Below are 10,000 nucleotides of genomic sequence, written 5' to 3'. Positions count from 1 at the left end.
GCCAAGTGATCCACCGTTCAGGGTAATCTTTTATAAATTTACAACAGTTCAATACTCAAATGTACTCTTCTCGGTTCTAGCGAAGCCGAGTTCCGTCACGTTCGACCAACGGGAATCGAACGCGCAGAAGTCGCCATAGGATTGACGACACAAAAACGTTCGAAAAAAAAAGAAAACGACGAACGCGCGAAGATACGCGCGTTCGCCGGCCGGGCGTAAAGTACATTATGATATATAACAACCATCGAGATCGAAGCTCCGTTCGTCAGGAAACGACGGGGATATATACACCCGATTCTGAATCCTCTGTACAGCACACGATCTCGCGAACGAGTAAGCACGGTGGCTAGCCCATGTTATATATGTGTTTGATTCTACTCTCTCGTCCAATTATTCAAGAAACAGCGCGCGTGCATCTCTCCATCGTTCGGGTGATAGTAAAGATTCGATGGGATTCGCGCGGCCGTCCGCCTCGAGCGGTCTTTCGTCCCAATATCCAGAAGCAGAGTTTGAAAAACTCTAGCGACGGCACGGGTGTCCGACTCACGACATCGAGGTTTCGAAGCCGGCGATCCCCTCCGAACGGATGGCGACCACGCGACCGACTGAAAGCATGAAAAATCGACGAAAGATAGAACACATCTCCGTTCGGGTGGTGTTTTTTTTTTTAAAAAAAAAAAAAACAAAAATTCGATGGGACTCGCAGCCATCGTCCTCGCGCGGTCTTTCGTCCCGATATCCAGAAGCAGAGTTTGAAAAACTCTAGCGACGGCACGGGTGTCCGACTCACGACAACGAGGATAGACAGCCGGTCCCCTCCGAACGGGTTATGCGACGATAAACTCGATGAAACTTTAGTCTCGTTCAGGTAGTGTGTGTCTTGTAAATCAAAAATTCGATGGGACTCGCATCCATCGTCCTCGCGCGGTCTTTCGTCCCAACATCCAGAAGCAGAGTTTGAAAAACTCTAGCGACGGCACGGGTGTCCGACTCACGACAACGAGGATAGACAGCCGGTCCCCTCTGAACGGTATATTATATATGAGATGATAGACGACAAACTGGATGAAACTTTAAGTCTCGTTCAGGTAGTGTGTAAATCAAAAATTCGATGGGACTCGCATCCGTCGTCCTCGCGCGGTCTTTCGTCCCGATATCCAGAAGCAGAGTTTGAAAAACTCTAGCGACGGCACGGGTCTCCGACTCACGACAACGAGGAAAGACAGCCGGTCCCCTCTGAACGGTATATTATATGAAACTTTAAGTCTCGTTCAGGTAGTGTTTAAATAAAAAATTCGATGGGACTCGCATCCGTCGTCCTCGCGCGGTCTTTCGTCCCGATATCCAGAAGCAGAGTTTGAAAAACTCTAGCGACGGCACGGGTGTCCGACTCACGACAACGAGGAAAGACAGCCGGTCCCCTCTGAACGGTATATTATATGAAACTTTAAGTCTCGTTCAGGTAGTGTTTAAATAAAAAATTCGATGGGACTCGCATCCGTCGTCCTCGCGCGGTCTTTCGTCCCGATATCCAGAAGCAGAGTTTGAAAAACTCTAGCGACGGCACGGGTGTCCGACTCACGACAACGAGGAAAGACAGCCGGTCCCCTCTGAACGGTATATTATATGAAACTTTAAGTCTCGTTCAGGTAGTGTGTAAGTCAAAAATTCGATGGGACTCGCATCCGTCGTCCTCGCGCGGTCTTTCGTCCCGATATCCAGAAGCAGAGTTTGAAAAACTCTAGCGACGGCACGGGTGTCCGACTCACGACAACGAGGATAGACAGCCGGTCCCCTCTGAACGGTATATAATATGAAACTTTAAGTCTCGTTCAGGTAGTGTGTAAGTCAAAAATTCGATGGGACTCGCATCCGTCGTCCTCGCGCGGTCTTTCGTCCCGATATCCAGAAGCAGAGTTTGAAAAACTCTAGCGACGGCACGGGTGTCCGACTCACGACAACGAGGATAGACAGCCGGTCCCCTCTGAACGGTATATAATATACATTATGCGACGGTAGACGATCAACTAGACGAAACTTTAGTCTCGTTCAGGTGGTGTAAAAAAAATTCGATGGGATACGCACGCACGGCTGTCGTCGTCCTCGAGCGGTCTTTCGTCCCAATATCCAGAAGCAGAGTTTGAAAAACTCTAGCGACGGCACGGGTGTCCGACTCACGACATCGAGGCTTCGAAGCCGGCGGCGTTCCCCTCTGAACGAACTTCGGCTAGACTAGTTACGAATCGTTGCTACACATCGTCTTCATCGTCGTCGTCGTCGACATCGACATCATCATCATATCATCATCATCATCATCATCATCATCGGTCATCGTCGCATAGCGGGCCAACATCCACGCGATGCGTCTTCGTTCTAGGTTACCCGATCCACGAGTATGTTACACGTGGTTTCGTTATTTCGAACGAAACGACATACGAAGAGCACACGCCCTTTGGGTAGGAAGCACGTTTCGAGAACGACGAGAGTTTCGATGAAAGAGACGAGAGAAGTCGACGCAGAAGGTATCCATGGATCTTCGAAGAGAACCTTCGAAGATGTATATCGGTATCCTTTCGCTCTGCGCGACTCGCTACAAGTTCTTTCGCTCTCGTCGACTCGTTCTAGACGCTTCGTTCGATCCCAAAGAGGAGTCTTCGATATGTCCCGTTGCTAGGAGGAGAACAAACGCAACACAGACCACGAAACATAGAAGAGAATAGGCGAGCATGATCACTCCGACACGAGGCACTTTAGAGATTTTCTTATTAGTTTGCATGGACTTTTATATTTCGTTTGTACGGTTTCCACGATGCAAATACGAAATACGAGATCGTGACGGCGGGTCTTTCTGTGTACGGCCTCTCGCAGGCGCCACGACTGCATTTCTCTTTACACCTGGTTTCCATCGTAATTTTTTCGTTTGATATCGAGCCTTAACTTTTGTTGGCTCTTTCGAAGCTAGAGTTCCCTTTTATTAGAATTTCATATATATATATATATATTATATGTTATATGTTTTATTCGGAGACGGCGGGTCTTTCTGTTTACGACCTCACGCAGGCGCCTCGAATAAGTTTCATTCGCATTTCGTTTTTATACTTGTATATATATATCTCTTCATCCCGATGATCGAGAGAGAGTGCCACCTTCTCTTCGTATAATTCCGTAGCTGGAGGGTCGTCTCCTCCTTAAGAATATTTCTATTCGTGCCAACGGAGGTTGCCAAGCTCCCTGGCGTTTTCGTTTGTTAAAGTATATAGCTTGTTAATACGTCGTATATACTTTCGTCGATACAGGAGGAGTACGGCTCCTTACCGACCATTGTGATATATATTTCATAGTTTTTATATGTGTTCAAGTCAAATTCTTTTGGTATCGTATCGTTAATGATCCTTCCGCAGGTTCACCTACGGAAACCTTGTTACGACTTTTACTTCCTCTAAATGATCAAGTTTGGTCATCTTCCCGGTAACATCGGCAATGCTTATCACATTGGCCGCGCACCAGTCCGAAGACCTCACTAAATCATTCAATCGGTAGTAGCGACGGGCGGTGTGTACAAAGGGCAGGGACGTAATCAACGCGAGCTTATGACTCGCGCTTACTGGGAATTCCTCGTTCATGGGGAATAATTGCAAGCCCCAATCCCTAGCACGAAGGAGGTTCAGCGGGTTACCCGGGCCTTTCGGCCAGGGAAAACACGCTGATTCCTTCAGTGTAGCGCGCGTGCGGCCCAGAACATCTAAGGGCATCACAGACCTGTTATTGCTCAATCTCGTGCGGCTAGAAGCCGCCTGTTCCTCTAAGAAGATTTGTTTGTACGTTGGTAGTAAAAACCCACCGACCGAAGCCGGGGGCCTTCGAGATACCATAAGTTACGTCTATTTAGCAGGCTAGAGTCTCGTTCGTTATCGGAATTAACCAGACAAATCGCTCCACCAACTAAGAACGGCCATGCACCACCACCCACCGAATCAAGAAAGAGCTATCAATCTGTCAATCCTTCCGGTGTCCGGGCCTGGTGAGGTTTCCCGTGTTGAGTCAAATTAAGCCGCAGGCTCCACTCCTGGTGGTGCCCTTCCGTCAATTCCTTTAAGTTTCAGCTTTGCAACCATACTTCCCCCGGAACCCAAAAGCTTTGGTTTCCCGGAAGCTGCCCGCCGAGTCATCGGAGGAACTTCGGCGGATCGCTGGCTGGCATCGTTTATGGTTAGAACTAGGGCGGTATCTGATCGCCTTCGAACCTCTAACTTTCGTTCTTGATTAATGAAAACATTTTTGGCAAATGCTTTCGCTTCTGTCCGTCTTGCGACGATCCAAGAATTTCACCTCTAACGTCGCAATACGAATGCCCCCATCTGTCCCTATTAATCATTACCTCGGGGCTCCGAAAACCAACAAAATAGAACCGAGGTCCTATTCCATTATTCCATGCACACAGTATTCAGGCGAAGGTAGCCTGCTTTAAGCACTCTAATTTGTTCAAAGTAAACGTATCGGCCCACCTCGACACTCAGTGAAGAGCACCGCGATGGGATATTAGTTGGACCGCCCGCGAGGAGCTAAGCCCACCGATAGGACGTACCACATAATGCCAGTTAAACACCGCGAGCGGTGAACCGACACTGTGACACACAGATTCAACTACGAGCTTTTTAACCGCAACAACTTTAATATACGCTATTGGAGCTGGAATTACCGCGGCTGCTGGCACCAGACTTGCCCTCCAATTGGTCCTCGTTAAAGGATTTAAAGTGTACTCATTCCGATTACGGGGCCTCGGATGAGTCCCGTATCGTTATTTTTCGTCACTACCTCCCCGTGCCGGGAGTGGGTAATTTGCGCGCCTGCTGCCTTCCTTGGATGTGGTAGCTGTTTCTCAGGCTCCCTCTCCGGAATCGAACCCTGATTCCCCGTTACCCGTTACAACCATGGTAGGCGCAGAACCTACCATCGACAGTTGATAAGGCAGACATTTGAAAGATGCGTCGCCGGTGCTAGATGACCATGCGATCAGCACAAAGTTATTCAGAGTCACCAAAACAAACGATGGACGGACAGACGAGCCATCCGCCACCGATTGGTTTTGATCTAATAAAAGCATTCCTACCATCTCTGGTCGGAATCTGTTTGCATGTATTAGCTCTAGAATTACCACAGTTATCCAAGTAAATGTAGGTATGATCTAAGAAACCATAACTGATTTAATGAGCCATTCGCGGTTTCACCTTAATGCGGCATGTACTGAGACATGCATGGCTTAATCTTTGAGACAAGCATATGACTACTGGCAGGATCAACCAGGGATCTTATTCGTATAACAATTCTTATAAATTTCGTTTAAGTTCTCTTCGTGTCGTAGGTGGGACGTAAGCACCGTACGACGAGACTTTTCGTTCTTAAGATAGATATATCTATAAAATATATCTCCTAGCGACGTTCGAGATACACCCATAGTTCAGTAATAATCTTCGAACGCCGCTCGCAGCCACTTTGTAATTCTCAACTCCACCTCCTCTCTTCTCTCTCTCTCTCTCTCTCATAGTCTTATATAAAATGTTTAGAATCGTACTTCTAAAGGAACATTTCCATAATGCTGTCTTCGTGTAAAAAGACTTATTAGAATATCTTAGCGGTAAAGCACGTATACGCACCTCACGCTGAACGAACAAGCGCGTATCCCAGTGCGTCGCGCTGGACATACCGTAAGAATATTCTTTCAATCGGTAGAACATTTTCGGCAGAAGACATACTACGCAAAGATAGTACGCTCCTACCGCCTCATCGGATACTTCTGCGAAAGCAGAAGTTTTTATAGAAAGCAGACGGTTATACTCTTTTGAATGAATCGATGCTCAGTTAGTACAAGCACACACGCATCTAACAATTTTTGTTAGAATACGTACACACAGGTCACCAGCTTCCCGACTCAGGGGAACCTTGCCACGATATTTGGTCATTACGTCCAGGACAGCGACCCGCGGCGCAGCAGTGTAGAGAAAAAACCAGAACGAGAACGGAGGAACAGTCGAGAAATAGCGTAAAATACACTAAGACTCGAGGAGCGGTGACTGAATTCTCAACCGAGGCCGTAGAATAGCCACGCGCTCAACGCTGTTCCGACCGAACCGTCCGGCTCGACGTCTCTCTTATAGATACGAAAGCGCCAGCCGGAAGGCCGGCGCCGGCCGGGCTAGCGGCCGCGCGCTTCGGCGCCGGCCGGGCTAGCGGCCGCGCGCTTACGGTGCAAAACCTCCGTAGCAACGTACCGTTCGGAAGGGACGCTGGAACTTAGTCTCGCGAACGCTCGATCACTACTATACAAAGCCAATATCCAACCATCGAAATACATTACCAGACGTTTTATTAACATAATAGAAATGCATTTTTACCAAAAAATTAATTTTTTTTTTCACCGAAAAATTGCATCAGTAAACATACTCTTTTATCGAATACGGACAAAAAATAAGTTTATAATCAATTACAATACGTTAAAATAAGTAGAAATATGCAAAAAAATATATACCTTGTAACGTTAATTAACGAAAAAATTAGAAAAATATCCCAGTCGTGTCAGTTCGACGAACGCTAATTTTTTGAAAAAATCGATAAAAATGTTTAATCCCGACGTATTTAATAGAGATAGAACGATTCCCGTAAAAAAATTTATACCTTGTAACGCTTTTTAACGAATAAACTCGAAAAAACTTTTTCGCCCTCGGAATTTTTCTAAGTCCCAACGTACCGGCTCGGAATTTTTCTATGTTCCAACGACCGGTCGTGTCGGTCCAAACGTTTTTATATCCGTCTGCCGACGATATAAACGCTTAATCCCGACGTATTTTATCGAGTTATAACGATTTCTTGAAAAATATTCGTACGTTATAACGCTTTTTAACGAATTAATCGAAAAAGAGTGTTCGGTCCGAAAATTTTCTAAGTACGAACGACCGGCCGCATAGGTCCGTTTTTAAAAATCGTTCTCGGACGGAAATAAACCATTAATCCCGACGTATTTCGTCGAGTTACGTCGATTTATGCAAAAAAATTCATACCTTGTAACGCTTTTTAACGAATAAACTCGAAAAAACTTTTTCGCCCTCGGAATTTTTCTAAGTCCCAACGTACCGGCTCGGAATTTTTCTATGTTCCAACGACCGGTCGTGTCGGTCCAAACGTTTTTATATCCGTCTGCCGACGATATAAACGCTTAATCCCGACGTATTTTATCGAGTTATAACGATTTCTTGAAAAATATTCGTACGTTATAACGCTTTTTAACGAATTAATCGAAAAAGAGTGTTCGGTCCGAAAATTTTCTAAGTACGAACGACCGGCCGCATAGGTCCGTTTTTAAAAATCGTTCTCGGACGGAAATAAACCATTAATCCCGACGTATTTCGTCGAGTTACGTCGATTTATGCAAAAAAATTCATACCTTGTAACGCTTTTTAACGAATAAACTCGAAAAAACTTTTTCGCCCTCGGAATTTTTCTAAGTCCCAACGTACCGGCTCGGAATTTTTCTATGTTCCAACGACCGGTCGTGTCGGTCCAAACGTTTTTATATCCGTCTGCCGACGATATAAACGCTTAATCCCGACGTATTTTATCGAGTTATAACGATTTCTTGAAAAATATTCGTACGTTATAACGCTTTTTAACGAATTAATCGAAAAAGAGTGTTCGGTCCGAAAATTTTCTAAGTACGAACGACCGGCCGCATAGGTCCGTTTTTAAAAATCGTTCTCGGACGGAAATAAACCATTAATCCCGACGTATTTCGTCGAGTTACGTCGATTTATGCAAAAAAATTCATACCTTGTAACGCTTTTTAACGAATAAACTCGAAAAAACTTTTTCGCCCTCGGAATTTTTCTAAGTCCCAACGTACCGGCTCGGAATTTTTCTATGTTCCAACGACCGGTCGTGTCGGTCCAAACGTTTTTATATCCGTCTGCCGACGATATAAACGCTTAATCCCGACGTATTTTATCGAGTTATAACGATTTCTTGAAAAATATTCGTACGTTATAACGCTTTTTAACGAATTAATCGAAAAAGAGTGTTCGGTCCGAAAATTTTCTAAGTACGAACGACCGGCCGCATAGGTCCGTTTTTAAAAATCGTTCTCGGACGGAAATAAACCATTAATCCCGACGTATTTCGTCGAGTTACGTCGATTTATGCAAAAAAATTCATACCTTGTAACGCTTTTTAACGAATAAACTCGAAAAAACTTTTTCGCCCTCGGAATTTTTCTAAGTCCCAACGTACCGGCTCGGAATTTTTCTATGTTCCAACGACCGGTCGTGTCGGTCCAAACGTTTTTATATCCGTCTGCCGACGATATAAACGCTTAATCCCGACGTATTTTATCGAGTTATAACGATTTCTTGAAAAATATTCGTACGTTATAACGCTTTTTAACGAATTAATCGAAAAAGAGTGTTCGGTCCGAAAATTTTCTAAGTACGAACGACCGGCCGCATAGGTCCGTTTTTAAAAATCGTTCTCGGACGGAAATAAACCATTAATCCCGACGTATTTCGTCGAGTTACGTCGATTTATGCAAAAAAATTCATACCTTGTAACGCTTTTTAACGAATAAACTCGAAAAAACTTTTTCGCCCTCGGAATTTTTCTAAGTCCCAACGTACCGGCTCGGAATTTTTCTATGTTCCAACGACCGGTCGTGTCGGTCCAAACGTTTTTATATCCGTCTGCCGACGATATAAACGCTTAATCCCGACGTATTTTATCGAGTTATAACGATTTCTTGAAAAATATTCGTACGTTATAACGCTTTTTAACGAATTAATCGAAAAAGAGTGTTCGGTCCGAAAATTTTCCAAGTACGAACGACCGGCCGCATAGGTCCGTTTTTAAAAATCGTTCTCGGACGGAAATAAACCATTAATCCCGACGTATTTCGTCGAGTTACGTCGATTTATGCAAAAAAATTCATACCTTGTAACGCTTTTTAACGAATAAACTCGAAAAAACTTTTTCGCCCTCGGAATTTTTCTAAGTCCCAACGTACCGGCTCGGAATTTTTCTATGTTCCAACGACCGGTCGTGTCGGTCCAAACGTTTTTATATCCGTCTGCCGACGATATAAACGCTTAATCCCGACGTATTTTATCGAGTTATAACGATTTCTTGAAAAATATTCGTACGTTATAACACTTTTTAACGAGTTATTTGGAGGGGATCTTTCGGCCTTTTCGTAGCGGTGCGAAAAAATTCTAAGTTCCAACGTCCCAGTCACGTTGGTCCGGAGGATGAAATTTTTCAAAAAAATAAAGTGAAATCGCTACTTTCGACTAGATTTCGTCGAAACGTAACGATTTCACGCAAAATTTCGATACGTTATAACGCTTTTTAGCGAGTTATTTCGAGTTGAACTTTCGGTACTTTCGTAACGGGGCGAAAAAATTCTAAGTTCCAACGTCCCGGTCACGTTGGTCCGGAGGATGAAATTTTTTTAAAAAATAAAGTGAAATCGCTACTTTCGACTAGATTTCGTCGAAACGTAACGATTTCACGCAAAATTTCGATACGTTATAACGCTTTTTAGCGAGTTATTTCGAGTTGAACTTTCGGTACTTTCGTAACGGGGCGAAAAAATTCTAAGTTCCAACGTCCCGGTCAGGTTGGTCCGGAGGACGAAATTTTTTAAAAAAATAAAGTGAAATCGCTACTTTCGACTAGATTTCGTCGAAACGTAACGATTTCACGCAAAATTTCGATACGTTATAACGCTTTTTAGCGAGTTATTTCGAGTTGAACTTTCGGTACTTTCGTAACGGGGCGAAAAAATTCTAAGTTCCAACGTCCCGGTCACGTTGGTCCGGAGGATGAAATTTTTTAAAAAAATAAAGTGAAATCGCTACTTTCGACTAGATTTCGTCGAAACGTAACGATTTCACGCAAAATTTCGATACGTTATAACGCTTTTTAGCGAGTTATTTCGAGTTGAACTTTCGGTACTTTCGTA

General features: G+C 44.4%; 2 non-coding genes across 2 annotated transcripts in view; both read right to left on the bottom strand.

The window, feature by feature from the left end:
• Positions 1–25, bottom strand: part of LOC126877310 (5.8S ribosomal RNA) — a 155-nt gene extending 130 nt beyond the window's left edge. The window contains exon 1 of the ribosomal RNA XR_007694916.1: positions 1–25. This exon is cut by the window's left edge and continues 130 nt beyond it. This is a non-coding gene — a ribosomal RNA (5.8S ribosomal RNA).
• Positions 26–3,384: 3,359 nt separating this feature from the next.
• Positions 3,385–5,307, bottom strand: LOC126877298 (small subunit ribosomal RNA). Its single transcript, XR_007694908.1, has one exon. It is a non-coding gene; the product is annotated as a small subunit ribosomal RNA (ribosomal RNA).
• Positions 5,308–10,000: the final 4,693 nt, after the last annotated feature.

This window comes from Bombus huntii, unplaced genomic scaffold, assembly GCF_024542735.1.
Source record: "Bombus huntii isolate Logan2020A unplaced genomic scaffold, iyBomHunt1.1 ctg00000143.1, whole genome shotgun sequence".
NCBI classification, from domain to species: Eukaryota; Metazoa; Arthropoda; class Insecta; order Hymenoptera; family Apidae; genus Bombus; species Bombus huntii.
Note: the sequence above shows the minus strand (reverse complement) of the source record. Positions and strands in the feature narration are given on the sequence as shown.